This window comes from Dama dama, chromosome 3 (assembly GCF_033118175.1).
Source record: "Dama dama isolate Ldn47 chromosome 3, ASM3311817v1, whole genome shotgun sequence".
Lineage (NCBI taxonomy): Eukaryota > Metazoa > Chordata > Mammalia > Artiodactyla > Cervidae > Dama > Dama dama.
The window spans coordinates 24,424,740-24,440,591 of record NC_083683.1 but is presented as its reverse complement, the minus strand read 5'-3'; positions in this window follow the sequence as shown (position 1 = coordinate 24,440,591).

Sequence of the window (15,852 nt, the reverse complement as noted above, 5' to 3'; positions counted from 1 at the left end):
TTTGTTGAAGAGAATGCAAGGATTCTTTAATATCCGCAAATCAATCAATGTAATACACCACATTAACAAATTGAAAGATAAAAACCATATGATTATCTCAATAGATGCAGAGAAAGCCTTTGACAAAATTCAACACTCATTTATGATTAAAACTCTCCAAAAAGCAGGAATAGAAGGAACATACCTCAACATAATAAAAGCTATATATGACAAACCCACAGCAAGCATCACCCTCAATGGTGAAAAATTGAAGGCATTTCCCCTGAAATCAGGAACAAGACAAGGGTGCCCACTCTCACCACTACTATTCAACATGGTGTTGGAAGTTCTGGCCACAGCAATCAGAGCAGAAAAAGAAGTAAAAGGAATCCAGATAGGAAAAGAAGAAGTAAAACTCTCACTGTTTGCAGATGACATGATCCTCTACATAGAAAACCCTAAAGACTCTACCAGAAAATTACTAGAGCTAATCAATGAATATAGTAAAGTTGCAGGATATAAAATTAACACACAGAAATCCCTTGCATTCCTATATACTAACAATGAAAAAACAGAAAGAGAAATTAAGGAAACAATACCATTCACCATTGCAACAAAAAGAATAAAATACTTAGGAGTATATCTACCTAAAGAAACAAAGGACCTATACATAGAAAACTATAAAACACTGATGAAAGAAATCAAAGAGGACACAAACAGATGGAGAAACATACCGTGTTCATGGATTGGAAGAATTAATATTGTCAAAATGGCTATTCTACCCAAAGCAGTCTATAGATTCAATGCAATCCCTATCAAGCTACCAACGGTATTTTTCACAGAACTAGACCAAAGAATTTCACAATTTGTATGGAAATACAAAAAACCTCGAATAGCCAAAGTAATCTTGAGAAAGAAGAATGGAGCTGGAGGAATCAACCTGCCTGACTTCAGACTCTACTACAAAGCCACAGTCATCAAGACAGTATGGTACTGGCACAAAGACAGAAATATAGATCAATGGAACAGAATAGAAAGCCCAGAGATAAATCCACGAACCTATGGACACCTTATCTTTGACAAAGGAGGCAAGGATATACAATGGAAAAAAGACAACCTCTTTAACAAGTGGTGCTGGGAAAACTGGTCAACCACTTGTAAAAGAATGAAACTAGAACACTTTCTAACACCATACACAAAAATAAACTCAAAATGGATTAAAGATCTGAATGTAAGACCAGAAACTATAAAACTCCTAGAGGAGAACATAGGCAAAACACTCTCCGACATAAATCACAGCAAGATCCTCTATGACCCACCTCCCAGAATATTGGAAATAAAAGCAAAACTAAACAAATGGGACCTAATGAAACTTAAAAGCTTTTGCACTACAAAGGAAACTATAAGTAAGGTGAAAAGACAGCCCTCAGATTGGGAGAAAATAATAGCAAATGAAGAAACAGACAAAGGATTAATCTCAAAAATATACAAGCAACTCCTGCAGCTCAATTCCAGAAAAATAAATGACCCAATCAAAAAATGGGCCAAAGAACTAAACAGACATTTCTCCAAAGAAGACATACAGATGGCTAACAAACACATGAAAAGATGCTCAACATCACTCATTATTAGAGAAATGCAAATCAAAACCACAATGAGGTACCATTACACACCAGTCAGGATGGCTGCTATCCAAAAGTCTACAAGCAATAAATGCTGGAGAGGGTGTGGAGAAAAGGGAACCCTCTTACACTGTTGGTGGGAATGCAAACTAGTACAGCCGCTATGGAAAACAGTGTGGAGATTTCTTAAAAAACTGGAAATAGAACTGCCATATGACCCAGCAATCCCACTTCTGGGCATACACACTGAGGAAACCAGATCTGAAAGAGAGGTGGGAGGGGTGTTTAGGATGGGGAACACATGTACACCCATGGTTCATTCATGTCAATGTATGGCAAAAACCACTACAATATTGTAAAGTACTTAGCCTCCAATTAAAATAAATAAATAAATAAAAATATTTTAGAGATAAAAAAGAAGACACTGATAGAAATTCTGTTGCCTGGTTGTCTGTTCAACAATTGAGTTCATTTAGTTTGTAATTTCTCTGTTCAGAGCAGAACTTGCAACTTTTTAAATGACCATAGTAATCCCCTAGAGCCATTGTTTCCAATGATTATTTTATTCACATGCTATCACTGAGGGAGTTTTCTTCTCTAGTACACTGAACTTTTGACAGTCCATATGGTCTTAATGAATTCCCCAGGTGCTATTCACCATCCAACCTGTATTTTTGGCAGCCTGCAGAGGTACTTAAGTCTGCCTCTGTCTTTCTTCCTAATGCTGCTTAAGATGTTTTTTAGAGGAGAAAGTTTGAAGTGGTTACTAGAAACAATTGAGTTTTGCATGCTTATATTTATCAACACAAAAGTACTGTCAAGGAGGATTTACTTCTGAGAGAAGGAAACAAAGCGTTCACTTAATAACTACAGAGAACTATGATTGGACTATGTGTCTGAGGTTATTCTTCATAGTTTTAGATTGAGTTTACTGCCTTTGTGGGCTTCCATGGTGGCTCAGAGGTTAAAGCATTGGCCTGCAATGCGGGAGACCTGGGTTCGGTCCCAGGGTCAGGAAGATCCCCTGGAGATGGAAATGGCAACCTACTCCAGTATTCTTGCCTGGAGAATCCCACGGACAGAGGAGCCTGGTGGGCTACAGTCCACGGGGTTGCAAAGAGTCGGACACAACTGAGCAACTTCTCTTTCACTTTCACTTCTCACTTTCACTGCCTTTAGTTCATTATAAAAAGCACTGCGCAATATTTTCTTCCCCTAACTGATAAATCTGAGAAAGTTCAGGGTGAGCACAAAATTGGCCCAATCGTCAGCCTTGTTTGTTATAGGATTACAGATTAGTTTTAGAATATCTGCATATATTATTGGCTAGCTGAATTGAAATAATGGCTAATCAGTTAATGATAAAGGTGGATAGATAATATTAAGACTACTTAGAAAGGAAAAAATGTTTTAAAATCTTCAAACTATATTTAAAAGTTAATGTGTAAATCTCTCTCTTTTATGTCTATATTTGAAACCTCTACTTTACAAATGTTGCCCACAAAACCCTAGCAGGTAGGCATTACGAATACATTTACAGAGCAAAGACTAGAATTCTGTATTCTCTAACTCTGAAACCAGGCACTTAAGTACTTATGCTATTTTTGCTCAATCTGAAAAATATGTTGGTCATTATAGTGCACATTTTGACGTTTTTAAATGGCTGATCAGAAAATGAACTCCCGGTCTGTGCTTTGGGTCCAACATTGTACAAGTCAGTCTCTGCAGGAGGCAGCTCTATCTTCCATTGCCAGCACCTAAAGGGCCAGACACTCGTGCTCCCAGACCCCTGGCAGCTCAGATTCAGACCCATGTGCTAAATTCAACATTCTGGCCTCTCAACCTAGGATTTTGAATCTGGCACAAAGATTGAAGGAAAGAGAGAGAGTTTAAAATTCATTTCTAGCTTTGGCAGCATCCAGGGAAGATATTTCAGTTTCCAGTGTTGATATTCACAACAACATCAAGAGTCTCACAGTCTAATCTAAGACTCTAATCTGAGTCACCAGTGGCATTATTATCAGATCATTCCATGGTGTGATTTGCAAGTGCCTCTGGCTACACTCCCTTAAGCCTAGTTCTGTGCCTTGGTCTCCAAAATTTTCATCAGTTCTATGATGTCTAGCCAGTCAGTATCTTTTCAACCTCAATTAACTGTAATTGGTCTCTGTATCTTATGTCCTTACAGGTTGCCAGAGCTAAAGGATAATCATCTGTTTACCCCTGTATCATGTTATTTCTCTACTCCCTCAGTTTTACCTGAAGTTATTATAGTATTATCCATTCTGTCTCAAAATCCATCCCTCAACTTTCCCTTCAATTGTAAAGCCTTTGATTTTCAGCTAGACAGGTGGCTACCCAACCAAAGTCTACATTTCCCAAATTTCCTTGCAGCTACACTGGTTCATGCGACTAAGTTCTGACTGGTAGGACGTGAGTGAAAATGAGTGGAATGACTTCTGCATCATGACACTGAAGGAAAGAAGCATTCTCTCCACTTCTTTTGTCCTCACAACAGAAGGCAGACATGATGGTGAAAGCTGAAGCAGCTATTTCAGACCCTAAGGTGAAAACCACAGGTTGAAAAGGCAGAGCAACAATGTAGAAGGAGTGTGGGTCATGGACGAAGTGCAGCCTTCACCCCTGGTCTGCTTACCCTTGAATTGTGACTCATAAAATAAATGAACTTCTATCTTTTTATAGGTCGTTGCTATCTTGGACTTTGTTGAAGAGCCAAACTAATGTGACCATTAGCATTTTCTTTAAAAAAAAAAAAAAAAAAGCTCCATAGCCCCTTTTGGCCACGTCATGCAGCATGTGGGATCTTATTTCCACGACCAGGGATCAGACCTGTGGCCCCTGCAGTAGAAGCACAGAATCTTAACCACTGGACTGTCAGCGAAGTCCCTTGGCATTTTCAACAATATTCTATAACTTCTTGCCAGTTATCCTCTACCTTGGTTCTACTGAAGCTTTGTCACGAGAAGAGGAACACTGCTTCATGTGCCTACCACTTGAAATTCATTTATGCTGTTAAATTTTCAGCATTAACAGAAGTGAGAAGACACGACAGTGACCACTTCTGCCACAGCGGCAGAAACAGAAAACCCAGTCTAGCATGAACACATGTAGCAAATTCTAATGAGCGTGGAAAGGTCAGACATTAGTTTTACATGCTTCTTGAAAAGTGGTATGAGGCCTGTTAGCAGTTCTTAAGTAATGTGACAGTATTGGTTTTCATCCTGAGGTTCATGGCACACTACCTAAATAGAACAAATAAAAGAAAACAGCTGTGTTGTGGTTTATGATACTCATGTTTGCTATTGACAAAATTGCAGTTGAGGTTTTCTTTTAACTAATCACACTAAAGAAAGGTTCCAAAAGTAAGTCTCTCTTTTTCCAATTTAACATAATCTCTATGCTATAAATTAAAATTTAAAAAGTCAAATGCAAAGCAGTTATGAAGATCATCCTTTCTTTTCTAAGCTTACAGTTTGACCATTCCCACATGCATAAGATAAGAGAGTAGGGGAACAAGTAGCTTTGCTAAACATTTTGGTATGTGAAGAAACCACTTCAGCACTAATGCTAAGGGACTGCAAAACAGTTCAGACACAAATGAAACCGCCTACTGTAATAAATTACTGGGCAGGTTAGAGCCTTGATTTGACCCAAAATGCTTCACAATGGGTGTTTTACTGTGTCTAAGCCTCTACTTTCTTTGAGTTTAAAAAAACTGCATCTTTTCCCATCTGTGGTTCATGTTCTATAGCTAGGGGGAATAAAAAGAAACCCTATTTCTGTGCTGTTGGTGTTGCAAAAATGTAAAAGTTTACTGCTCCTAGGAAGTCAGATCAAGTCATTAGTAATCATAAGCACTAAAATTACTATCATTATTAATGTTCTTTGTATTTCCCTGATGGCTCAGAAGTTTTCTTTATCCACCTGAAATACAAGAACATTTTTAAGTACTGCTGAAATTGTCATTTAAAAACACACACACACATGACATATCATAAAATCATCTTCTTCCATCATTATCAACTTCCTTTGACACATATTAGAAATCCAAGAGATTCAATAACTTCTTCCCTCTGTTCTGATACTTATCTGTACAAGTATCTCTTAATAGTATGAAGATGACCAGCTAAGAGCTCAACTGCCAAAGAAGACTACTTTAAAGTCCTTGTAATATCAGTCTAAGACAGCCCACGAGATGAACAAGGAGATTAATCACAGACCTTTGAAAATGGGTAAGCAAACCACAGCCAAATGGATAATGTTTCACAAAGAACATGTAATCTTTGGATGCTGGGGTTTATTTTACCACATGTATTCCATAATGGCTATGAAGTCTTCTACCAGGAAATACCCACTGAGCTCTAAGCCAAGAGGAAAAATGAAATTCTGTCTATACAAAGTCAAGACAGCAAATGATTCAGTTTACTTCACCAAATATTTAATAGTGCTTTTCGTATGCCAGGCATTAGGGTAGGTGATAAGGATGTAGCAGTGAATTAAACACAGCTCTGAAAAACCTTGCTTTTTTTTTTTTTTTCTTTGCATTTCTTTTTCGTGGGGATGGTCTTGATCCCTGTCTCCTGTACTATGTCATGAATCTCCGTCCATAGTTCATCAGGCATTCTGTCTATCAGATCTAGTCCCTTAAATCTATTTCTCACTTCCACTGTATAGTCATAAGGGATTTGATTTAGGTCATACCAGAATGGTCTAGTGGTTTTCCCCACTTTCTTCAATTTACGTCTGGATTTGGCAATTAGGAGTTCATGAACTGAGTCACAGTCAGCCCCTGGTCTTGTTTTTGCTGACTGTATAGAGCTTCTCCATCTTTGGCTGCAAAGAATATAATCAGTCCGGTTTCAGTGTTGACCATCTGGTGATGTCCATGTGTAGAGTCTTCTCTTATGTTGTTGGAAGAGGGTATTTGCTATGACCAGTGCGTTCTCTTGGCAAAACTCTATTAGCCTTTGCCCTGCTTCATTCTGTACTCCAAGTCCAAATATGCCTGTTACTCCAGGTGTTTCTTGACTTCCTACTTTTGCATTCCAGTCCCCTATAATGAAAAGGACATCTTTTTTTGGGTGTTAGTTCTAAAAGGTCTTGTAGGTCTTCATAGAACCATTCAACTTCAGCTTCTTCAGCATTACTGGTCAGGGCATAGACTTGGATTACTGTGACATTGAATGGTTTGCCTTGGAAATGAACAGAGATCATTCTGTCATTTTTGAGATTGCAGCCAAGTACTGCATTTCAGGCCCTTTTGTTGACTATGATGGCTACTCCATATCTTCTAAGGGATTCCTGCCCACAGTAGTAGATATAATGGTCATCTGAGTTAAATTCACCCATTCCAGTCCATCTTAGTTCACTGATTCCTAAAATGTTGACATTCACTCTTGCTATCTCCTGTTTGACCACTTCCAATTTGCCTTGATTCAAGGACCTAACAATCTAGGTTCCTATGCAATATTGCTCTTTACAGCATCAGACCTTGCTTCTATCACCAGTCACATCCACAACTTGGTGTTGTTTTTGCTTTGGTTCCAACCCTTCATTCTTTCTGGAGTTATTTCTTCACTGCTCTCCAGTAGCATATTGGGCACCTACTGACCTGGAGAGTTCATCTTTCAGTGTCCTATCTTCTTGCCTTTTCATACTGTTCATGGGGTTCTCAAGGCAAGAATACTGAAGTGGTTTGCCATTCCCTTCTCCAGTGGACCACATTCTGTCAGACCTCTCCACCATGACCTGTCTGTCTTGGGTGGCCCCACACGGCATGGCTTAGTTTCACTGAGTTAGACAAGGCTGTGGTCCGTGTGATCAGATTGGCTAGTTGTCTGTGATTGTGGTATCAGTCTGTCTGCCCTCTGATGCCCTCTCTCTGTGCCTACCATCTTACTTAAATGCAAAAAAGAAAAATGGCTACCTGAGAAGGCCTTACAAAGAGCTGTGAAAAGAAGAAAACTGGAAAGCAAAGGAGAAAAGGAAACATATACCCATTTGAATGCAGAGTTCCAAAGAATAGCAAGGAGAGATAAGAAAGCCTTCCTCACCGATCAGTGCAAAAAAATAGAGGAAAACAACAGCATGGGAAAGACTGGAGACCTCTTCATAAAAATTAGAGATACCAAGGGAACATTTCATGCAAAGATGGGCTCAATAAAGGACAGAAATGGTATGGATCTAACAGAAACAGAAGATATTAAGAAGAGGTGGCAAGAATACACAGAAGAACGATACAAAAAAGATCTTCATGACCCAGATAATCACGATGGTGTGATCACTCACCTAGAGCCAGACATCCTGGACTGTGATGTCAAGTGGGCCTTAGGAAACATCACTATGAACAAAGCTAGTGGAGGTAATAGATTTCCAGTTGAGCTATTTCAAATCCTAAAAGATGACGCTGTGAAAGTGCTGCATTCAATATGCCAGCAAATTTGGAAAACTCAGCAGTGGCCAGGGCCACAAGGTCCGTTTTCACTCCAATCCCAAAGAAAGACAATGCAAAATAATGATCAAACTACTGCATAATTGCACTCATCTCACACACTAGTAAAGTAATGTTCAAAATTCTCCAAGCCAGGCTTCAGCAATATGTGAACTGTGAACTTCCAGATGTTCAAGCTTGTTTTAGAAAAGGCAGAGGAACCAGAGATCAAATTGCCAACATCCGTTGGATCATCAAAAAAGCAAGAGAGTTCCAGATAAACATCAACTTCTGCTTTATTGACTATGTCAAAGCCTTTGACTGTGTGGGTCACAACAAACTGTGGGAAATTCTTCAAGAGATGGGAATACCAGAACACCTGACCTGCCTCCTGAGAAATCTATATGCAGGTCAGGAAGCAACAGTTAGAACTGGACATGGAACAACAGACTGGTTCCAAATCAGGAAAGGAGTACATCAAGGCTGTATGTTGTCACCCTGCTTATTTAACTTATATGCAGAGTACATCATGAGAAACGCTGGGCTGGAAGAAGCACAAGCTGGAATCAAGATTGCCAGGAGAAATATCAATAACCTCAGAGATGCAGATGACACCACCCTTATGGCAGAAAGTGAAGAACTAAAGCGCCTCTTGAAAGTGAAAGAGGAGAGTGAAAATGTTGGGTTAAAGTTCAACATTCAGAAAACAAAGATCATGGCATTCGGTCCCATCACTTCATGGCAAATAGAGAAACAGTGGAAACAGTGGTTGACTTTATTTTGGGGGGCTCCTAAATCACTGCAGATGGTGATTGCAGCCATGAAATTAAAAGATACTTCCTCCTTGGAAGGAAAGTTATGACCAATCTCGACAGCGTATTAAAAAGCAGAGACATTACTTTGCCAACAAAGGTCTGTCTAGTCAAAGCTATGGTTTTTCCAGTAGTCATGTATGGATGTGAAAGTTGGACTATAAAAAAGCTGAGCACTGAAGAATTGATACTTTTGAACTGTGGTGTTGGAGAAGACTCTTGAGAGTCCCGTGGACTGCAAGGAGATCCAACCCATCCATCCTAAAGGAAATCAGTCCTGGGTGTTCATTGGAAGGACTGATGCTGAAGTTGAGACTCCAGTACTTTGGCCAGCTGATGCAAAGAACTGACTCACTTGAAAAGACCCTGATGCTGGGAAAGATTCAATGCAGGAGGAGAAGGGGATGCCAGAGGATAAGATGGTTGGATGGCATCATCGACTCAGTGGACATGAGTTTGGGCAAACTCCGGGAGTTGTTGATGGACAGGGAGGCCTGGCGTACTGCGGTTCACGGTGTCACAAAGAGTCAGACATGACTGAGCAACTGAACTGAACTGAACTAACAAACCTAGACAGTAGATTAAAAACCAGAGGCATCACTTTACCAACAAAAGTCCAAATAGTCAAAGCTATGGTTTTTCTAGTTGTCATGTAAAGATGTGAGAACTGGAACTTAAAGAAGGCTGAGCACCAAAGAACTGATGCTCTCAAACTGTGGTGCTGGAGAAGACTCTTGACAATCCCTTGGACTGCAAGATCAAATCAGTCAATCCTAAAGGAAATCAACCCTGAGTATTCATTGGAAGGACTGATGCTGAAGCTGAAGCTACAATACTTTGGCCACCTGATGCAATGAGCTGACTCATTGGAAGAGACCCTGATGCTGGGAAAGATAGAAGGCAGGAAGAGAAGGGGATGACAGAGGATGAGATGGTTGGATGGCATCATTGACTCAATGGACATGAGTTTGAGAAAACTTCAGAAGATGGGGAAGTACAGCGAAGCCTGGCATGCTGCAGTCCATGGGTTCACAGAGAGTGGGACACAACTTAGCGATCGAACAAAACAACAATCCAAACTCTACATTCTTACAGGCTTGTGGTGACTACAGGCTCAGAAATAGCTCACTTCAATGTGTAAAAAGTCCAGCTATCAGCACACAGACATGTAGTAAAAGTGTCTGAGTTCAAAATCTAACTCTACTGTGTACTTATATTTATTTGTTTGTAGTTATACGTTACTCGAATTCTTGATGCCTCAATTTCCTGATCTGTAAAATGGGAATAATAATTGTATGTGCCTTAAAGGACTGTGGTGTAGAGTAAATTAGAAATATATTTAAATCACTTAGAACAAACCCTAGTTAGAGTAAATCCTCATAAGTATGAGCCATGATCTTTAAAGTAAAACGAAATCTCCAGGGAGACAAGAGAAGAGGAGTCTAGGATACAGCCATAAGGAGCTTCAGCATTTGAAGATTAGGAAGAGAAGGTGAAATCTTCAAAAGAAAATAAGTAGCCAAAGGTGCTAAGAAAGGAAGAGGGTGTCATAGGAATCAGGGAAAAAACAGGTTTATCAGGAAGAAGTTGGTAAAAACATACCAAAAACTAAAAAGAGCTCAAGGAAGGTGGGAATTGAATATTGTCATTTGAATATTGTCTTTAGGTCCTTGGCGGTCTCGACAAGAACGAATCAATGAAATGGTGTGAGAGTGGAAGTAAATGGTGCTCAGTGAAGACCCTAGGGGAGACAAGGAGGTCTGGCTGTGACGGGCAGAAGCCTGCTGGGGAAGAGCTGAAAGGTCTTAGAGGACCCCAGGAAGACTTTTTTAGAGACTAAGATAGAAGAGACTAGAGTATGTTCAAATGCCTGCGATCCATGTGTGCGTGCTAAGTTGCTTCAGTCACGTCCGACTCTGTGCTATCCTACGGACTGCAGCCCGCCAGGCTCCACTGTCTATGGGATTCTTCAGGCAAGAATACTGGAGTGGGTTGCCACGTCCTCCAGCAGGGGATCTTCTAGACCCAGGGATCAAACCTGTATCTCTTAAGTCTAACTTGCATTGGCAGGCGGGTTCTTTATCACTAACGCCTCCTGGGGAGCCCATGAAATCCATAAATGGGTGGCAAATGTTAGAATCCTTGCACAGCCTTCTCAGCTTACAAGGAACAGAAAACTACTCTTACTTCTCAGGAACTCTTGCTGATAATCTAAGTGAAGTGATATACCCATAGAAAAATGCCTAAAGACCTCTACTAAACCACGTATCATGCTGAAATTATACTTGGTATTTCACTCACTAAAACAGAATGCTTTTCAGTGTAGGGATGGCTTATCTACTCCCATGCCTGGCATGTTCAATTCACTAGTCAAACAAGAAAGTCTAGCCCATGAATGAAATTAGTTCCATTTACTTGTTAAACACATATGTCCAGTTCTCCTCATTTAAAAAAAACAAAAATAGCCTGGCCAGTGAGAAAAACTACAAACTTTTTTTTAAAGGCCTAGATAAAGAGATTTCTAACCTAGGCTTGAACTTAACTTTTTAACATGTGTTAGAACAGATAAAGCTACACAGACTGTAGTATTTCCTCTCTAACTTTCCTGTAAGTACTGCATTTTATACATTTCTGTACCTTCCAGTGAGTCCAGCAAGGCACTAAAGATAAAGGAAGAGGTTCAATGAATATTTATTGACTGATCTTTCTTTTACCTTCAAGAAATTTGATATATATGAAGCAGAAACACAGCCACTGAATATTCTGATACAACAGTAATTTCTTTTCAGTACTGGTCGAACAGCTTGTGTCTCCCAACCATTTTACAAAAGAATGTTCACGCAAAACAGCAGGTAAATGAATCATGGTAAGACCATTCATTTGCCACATAAAATAGATGTACTGGTCTCTATGCGATATGCAATCGTTTTAGCTGTCGGGCGATTAAATTGCAAAAGCTTAAGTTCTAATTGTTTACATTTGTTGTGTTGAAAACGGATAATAAAGTTAATCTGCTCTCAGAAACCCCCCTGATGGGCAGAGAAGTTGTCTAGCAGTATACAAACAAGATCTTTCTCAGTAAGAAACATTTACACAGTGACCAATCTATTGTTCTCTAGGATGAATCAGTAGAGGGACATTTTCTTTCTGTGCAAAATATAGATATTTTATAATATTTTGTTGCTTCTGCTCCTTCTGCCTCAGGCCCAGATGCAGTAAGAGAACTAAAAAGTCAGAAAAACAGCTAGAACTCAAGTGTTCTGACATTCAGTCTTTCTTGACTAAAGCAACTCAGCAAAGGATGTTATTTCCAGTCCCAGTACATCAGAAAAGTGTCACTAACTGCACATTTCTGTGGCAAAGGTCACTGACTCACCTCTATCTGTGTTTTCAGAAGCAAAATAATATTTTCTGGAAGAAAAAAATTAATAGGAACATTTAAGCTGTGAATTCAGGACAATACTTGGTTAAAAACATGGGCCCTGTCCTTAGGTGAATGGTATTTTTAGGTCTGGGGCAGAAGAAAACCCTTCTCCCAGTCATTCTGGCATACCTGTGCTCCCAAAGAAAGTGCAGAATTGCATTCCTACTTAAAGCCATAAAATAAGCTGCTGTGCTAGACTAGGGCATTAAAGTCTATGTGACTTCTGGGAAAGATTATATAAACACATGAGTCTAGCTCTTCTTCCAGAATCCCACTGAAGTGACCCATGGAATATTCAAATGGAAATACTGCCTGAGCACCAGATGCTAGAAGAGATCTCCATTGCTCTATTCCAGAAATTTAAAAAAAAGAGATGGAAAGCTTCCATGTCAATCAAAATATTGGGTAATATGGGGACTTCCCTGTTGGTCCAGTGGTCAAGAATTTGCCTTCCAATGCAAGAGATGCATGTGTGATCCCTGGTTGGGGAACTAAGATCCCACATGCCATGGGGTAACTAAGCCCAAGCACCAGAACTACAGAGAAGGCCAAACACAGCAATGAGGATCCCGTGCACCAAACTAAGACCCAATGCAGCCAAGTGACCAGATAGATAAAAATAAATAAATATTTTAAAAAATATACTGGCTAATAAGAGGATACTTCAATCACCCTTATAAACTAGAGAAAACAACCAGGGACAAGGACAAAAGAACATGACCATGGGTAGATTTCTTCTGTCTGCTGTTACAGACCCACAGCCAACACCAAAAGGCTCCATGGTTTGCTTCTAACACAGGTAGAACCAAAGCAGGCATGGGAGTAGACATATGGAATATGGGAAACAACTAATTTGTAATATAGCACAGAGACATAGCCCTGTGCCATGATCCCCCAGCACCATTTCCCTTTTAGACATTCTCACATTGATCAGTTCAGTTCAGTTCAGTTCAGTCACTCAGTCATCTCCAACTTTTTGCGACCCCATGGACTGAAACACCCAGGCCTCCCTGTACATCACCAAATCCCAGAGTCTACTAAACTCATGTCAGTTGAGTAGCTGATGTCATCCAGCCATCTCAGCCTCTGTTGTCCCCTTCTCCTCCTGTCTTCAATCCTTCCCAGCATCAGGGTCTTTTCAAGTGAGTCAGTTCTTCGTATCAGCTGACCAAAGTACTGAAGTCTCAGCTTCAGCATCAGTCCTTCCAATGAACACCCAGGACTGATCTCCCTTAGGATGGACTGGTTGGATCTCCTTGCAGTCCAAGGGACTCTGAAGAGTCTTCTCCAACACCACAGTTCAAAAGCATCAATTCTTCGGTGCTCAGCTTTCTTTATAGTCCAACTCTCACATCCATACATGACCACTGGAAAAACCATAGCCTTGATTAGAAGGACCTTGGTTGGCAAAGTAATGTCTCTGCTTTTTAATATGCTGTCTAGGTTGGTCATAACTTTCTTTCCAAGGAGTGAGCGTCTTTTAATTTCATGGCTGCAATCACCATCTGCAGCGATTTTGGAGCCCCCCAAAAATAGTCTGCCACTGTTTCCAGTGTTTCCCTATCTATTGGCCATGAGGTGATGGGACCAGATGCCATGATCTTTGTTTTCTGAATGTTGAGCTTTAACCCAACATTTTCACTCTTCTCTTTCACTTTCATCAAGAGGCGCTTTAGTTCTTCTTCACTTTCTGCCATAAGGGTGGTGTCATCTGCATATCTGAGGTTATTGATATTTCTCCTGGCAATCTTGATTCCAGCTTGTGCTTCCTCCAGCCCAGGATTTCTCATGATGTACTCTGCATATAAGTTAAATAAGCAGGGTGACAATATACAGCCTTAACATACTCCTTTTTCTATTTGGAACCAGTCTGTTTTTCCATGTCCAGTTCTAACTGTTGCTTCCTGACCTGCATACAGGTTTCTCAAGAGGCAGGTCAGGTGTTCTGGTATTCCCATCTCTTGAAGAATTTTCCACAGTTTGTTGTGACCCACACAGTCAAAGGCTTTAGCATAGTCAACAAAGTAGAAATAGATGTTTTTCTGGAACTCTTTTGCTTTTTTGATGATCCAGTGGATGTTGGCAATCTGATCTCTGGTTCCTCCATCTTTTCTAAAACAAGCTTGAACATCTGGAAGTTCACGGTTCACGTATTGCTGAAGCCGGAGAATTTTGAGCATTACTTTACTAGTGTGTGAGATGAGTGCAATCGTGCGGTAGTTTGAGCATTCTTTGGCATTGCCTTTCTTTGGGACTGGAATGAAAACGGACCTTTTCCAGTCCTGTGGCCACTGCTGAGTTTTCCAAATTTGCTGGCATATTGAGTGCAGCACTTTCACAGCGTCATGTTTTAGGATTTGAAATAGCTCAGCTGGAATTCCATCACCTCCAGTAGCTTTGTTCATAGTGATGCTTCCTAAGGCCCACTTGACTTCACGTTCCAGGATGTCTGGCTCTAGGTGAGTGATCACACCATCGTGATTATCTGGGTCATGAAGATCTTTTATGTATACTTCTTCTGTGTACTATTTCCACCTCTTCTTAATATCTTCTGCTTTTGTTAGGTCCCTACCATTTCTATCCTTTACTGTGCCCTTCTTTGCATGAAATGTTCCCTTGGTATCTCTAATTTTCTTGAAGAGATCTCTATTCTTTCCCATTCTATTCTTTTCCTCTATTTTTTCTTTTTTTTTGCACTGATCATTGAGGAAGGCTTTCTTATCTCTCCTTGCTATTCTTTGGAACTCTGCATTCAAATGGGAATATATTCCTTTTTCTCCTTTGTTTTTCATGTCTCTTCTTTTCACAGCTCTTTGTAAGGCCTCCTCTGACAGCCATTTTTGCTTGTTTGCATTTCTTTTTCTTGGGGATGGTTTTGATCCCTGTCTCCTGTACAGTGTCATGAACCTCCATCCATAGTCCTTTAGGCAGTCTGTCTATCAGATCTAATCCCTTGAATCTATTCCTCACTTCCACTGTGTAATCATAAGAGAGCTGATTCAGGTCACACCTGAATGGTCTGTGGTGTCTTGTTGAGTTGGTGGTTTGTTTTTCCTACTTCCTTCTGTGCAGAGTTGAAGGAACTCTGTGAAACATTTGGGGAGAACAGGAAGCATTCCAATTTCCAGTAGTACCCACTCAACTCCTACAAAGATTGGCAAACACAGGCAACCTTCTGGGAGTAAAAGAAAACTGAAAATATCATGAGATCTAAAAATGTTAAGAGCATATAAGTGAAGGGAAGCACTTAGGAAAATGGCACAGCTGTTGACTCAACAGGTATTTTTTGAGCATACCATGCACCAGGTGAAAAAAGGAAATGAAACAGTAAAGACATTTTTCTTCTTTTGAGGAAGAAGTTGGCTACCTTGTACATTGACTTACTGACTTACTACTCGAATTGAATAAGCCTTTGCATGCCTAGGAGCTCAGTCATGTCCAAATCTTTGTGACCCTACGGACTGTAGCCCACCAGGCTCCTCTGTCCATGAGATTTGCCAAGCAAGAATACTGGAGTGGGTTGCCATGCCCTCTCCGGGGGATTTTCCCAACCCAGGAATTGAA